Source organism: Belonocnema kinseyi, chromosome 2 (genome assembly GCF_010883055.1).
Source record: "Belonocnema kinseyi isolate 2016_QV_RU_SX_M_011 chromosome 2, B_treatae_v1, whole genome shotgun sequence".
Taxonomy (NCBI): Eukaryota; Metazoa; Arthropoda; class Insecta; order Hymenoptera; family Cynipidae; genus Belonocnema; species Belonocnema kinseyi.
In genome coordinates this window covers 11,546,976-11,550,558 of record NC_046658.1, presented here as the reverse complement: position 1 = coordinate 11,550,558, position 3,583 = coordinate 11,546,976, and positions in this window count along the sequence as shown.

Genomic DNA, 3,583 nt, shown 5'->3' with positions numbered 1-3,583 from the left:
TGAAAATGAAGCAATTTTAACGTTAAAATTCAAGTTCTTAAACTGAAGGCCTAAAAATTTGCAAATTTTAAATTAGTGTTGTATAAATTGTATTGGTATCTTGAAAGAGTATAAATAGTTCTTAAATTAGTTTTTAAATTTTCTGAAGTTTACCTTTCTTACATACCTAGATGTCAAAAAAACCTACCAGTGACTGAAATGGATGAGAAAAAAATCGCCAAGATCCAAGAATAAAAATTGAATGTACAGCGAATTTTTAAATTTTTAATTGTGATTATCTGTAACTTTGTGGTATCAAAAATTTCCATACAATTTTTCTTTATTAATACTGTAGGAAAAAATTAACAAGATCGAGCGCCGAGATTATAATTAGAGCAAATTTTCTGTAATTCTATGAGGACGGCTGAAATATCCCGAAAAATAAAATTCCCGACTCGGTTAAACTCTCTGTCCCGAAAAATACAATTCCAAAACTAATAAAATTCCTGAACAGTTTATAATATTAACGAATTTGAAAATTCCCAAATAATAAAACTCCCCGAATAAAATTGTTTCTTAATCAGTATTAATTATTTATTAAAAATACGATAATAAAATATTGTTATCAAATAAATTTTTGTTTAATATTTAAAGTGTTGCAAATTGTTTGATTTTAAAATTAAAATTATAAAAAAAATTTTACCGACAAATTAATATACAAAAACACGTGTTTTTAAATTAACATTCCGATTTTTCGGAAGAACTTTTGTGATTTAAAAAATACTATATACATTTTCAACCAAAATATCTTATCCAGAAATATATTTTGTTTTAATTATTGTTATTTTAAATTTAAACAATAATGTTTAAACACTTCAAACATTTAAAAAGTTGTTTCTTTGGTATAAATATTTGATTATTTTAATTTTAAAAAATAATTTGTCAAAGAACAATGTTTTCCACACTTGTTTATCTCGAAATGTCTTTTTATAATAGTTTTTAAAAAATTAAAAATATAATTTTTCGAGAACATTTTTTTTATAATTAAAAGAAAGACTGTACCGAAACCCTGGATCAAGCTTCAGATCTGAAAAAATTCAGCGATACATACATGTCAAACTTTTCTAACCTCAAAAAATGTTTCTACTGCTTTACCGTCATATTTTACAAAGAATGAGAAAACAAGAATTCGACTTCGTAGTACGATGAGGGCAGCACCTCGATAGGGCAGAAAATGTGATGTCCTATATATATAATTCCCCACTCCGACGCCCCGTACCGCATCTACGTTTATAATATCTTTGACGGAAGTGTCTCTCTGTTCTCGCTCCACCAATCCGCATTCAACTGCCCAGGTGGCGCGTCCCTCACTACAGGGTCCCTAAGGCCTACTTACGTGATAGGACGATTTTGTTACCAGATTCGGATTCAGGGCGGAAAAAGTTACGGGAAGCGGCCCCTCACTGTAAAGAAACTGGAATAATGTAGAAATTTGGTGTTGTTTATAAAAGACATATATAATGCTTAAATTAAATGTTGATGATGTAACTCGTGTATACGTTGTTTTATTTATTATTTTTCTATGCTAGGTGTCATATTTAATATAAAAAATTATATAAATAGTTATATGCCTCATTTATGGTAGACAGACTGAAATAAAACGTGTTCAAACATATACATTTGGGTAGTTCGAAAAATGCTTTTTGAGTTACAGACAGGGACACCCTCACCCCCATAAAAAATTTTTAATTTCCGAAGCGAGAAAATCAACACTTCAGAGTCTTATCGAAACGTGCAAATTTTTTTAAGGATTGAAGAGGCGTATCAACGAAATAAAACCATATTAAACACTTTTATTTCTACCCCCCCCCCCCCCCCCCCCCCCCCCCCCCCACACACAAGGCCATAAACATGACCCAAATTTTAAAAACTACATTTTTACGTATTACTGTTCATTTCCAGCAATTTCTGCCATTTTTGAATACAAATAATTACTAATGGACATTTGGAATTTCCCCGTGACTTCGAAAGCAATTTGTAAATATTTAAATAAATGCAACTTATTTTAACATTTTTTTCTCCCAAAAAATGTCAAAAAATGTATTTTCGGAATGAAAGGTTGTGGTTAGTCATTGTTTTAAGAAGTGAATTAATTTTAAAATACATGTGATTATTCAAATAATTAATTATTGTTTAATTTCAGAAGATCTAGAAATCGACAGAGAGATGTTCACTTTTTTCTCAACTTGATATTCTATGCTACTTTTTGTTGAATAATTACATACTTTGGTTACATTACTTCTAATGTTTAACAAATTCTTATCTTCCTAAACAATTTTTATTTAATAAAGCAGTTTTCTTTTGAAAACTTTTGAGAAAGAATATAAAATGTAACACAAACAGTTATTTTTCTGGCTGTATAGTGTATAGAAAGAATATATTAACTATTTTTTCATTTTTCGAAAAAACTAAATTTCTTTCCAAATTTATTTTTTCCTAAGAAAATATTTTAAAAATCTTATTTTATTAATTAAACATAATATTGAATGATTTTGAAGAGCACTAATTTTGCGAAAAGTTTTATGTACTTGTTTATACAATTAATTTTTTTTCTTTCAATTTCCTTCAAATTGAGTATGGATGGTTAACACGAATGAAAATTGTTTATTTAATGAAATGCTTTTTCTTACAGCATTGACTACTTGAAATCATTGAATATAATGTTTATTTCGGAAAATACGATTGAACAAATATTTTTAAAAAGTAATCGTTTGTACAATTAAAAAATGGTTAACATGTTCTTTCTGTATAATTAAAAATTTGTCATAAGGACAACCGCAGGATTTCGCCGGGAGCGGGTGATAATCTGGAAAATTGCAACCGCTTCCAGCGAAATAGCGGTAAAATTTCAGCCATAAACACGTTTCACAACCGCGAGATAGGTGGTTACAGTCTGTAACGGAATCAATACGACGATCCAGCAAAAGCCTTGTGCACCCTAAGAACAAGGAGCGATTGAAGACCTACCGCCTTCTGCATTTTTCCCGCAAGTGTTTTAGCATATCGTTGACACGCAGGGATGCTTTTTAGGCCATTGAGAAGTGAAAGTTTGGCACCTCCAAGAGCGCCGATGATAAGGACGATTAGTTTAACAGAATATTCCGTGTACAATCGTTGCAACACCCTTATAAGGTCTCGATACCTCTCTTTCTTTCATTCTCCTTGGCTATGATGTTTTTATCAGCTGGTGCCGAAAATTCGACAACGAACATTGTTCGCTTCTCGAAGTCAAGAAAAACCATGTCAGGCCTCGAGTGAGCAACAGAAACAATTGTACTGAGATAGATAAGATTTGATGCATTTTGCTCACCCCTAATACTGAAGTTAAGTCCGAGTGTTTCAGCAGCCTCCTCTGCTGTTTTGTACAGAAACGTAATCTGTTGTGAAGACATGCAAGACTCAATATTCCGCGACCACCTTGACGGCGTGATATATACAGTCACGGAACGGAAGACTTAAGATGCATGCTTCTGTTCATGTGCATAACCTTTCTTGTCCCGATATCAAGAGATCTGAGCTCGTTCTTCGTCCATGGAACTACTCC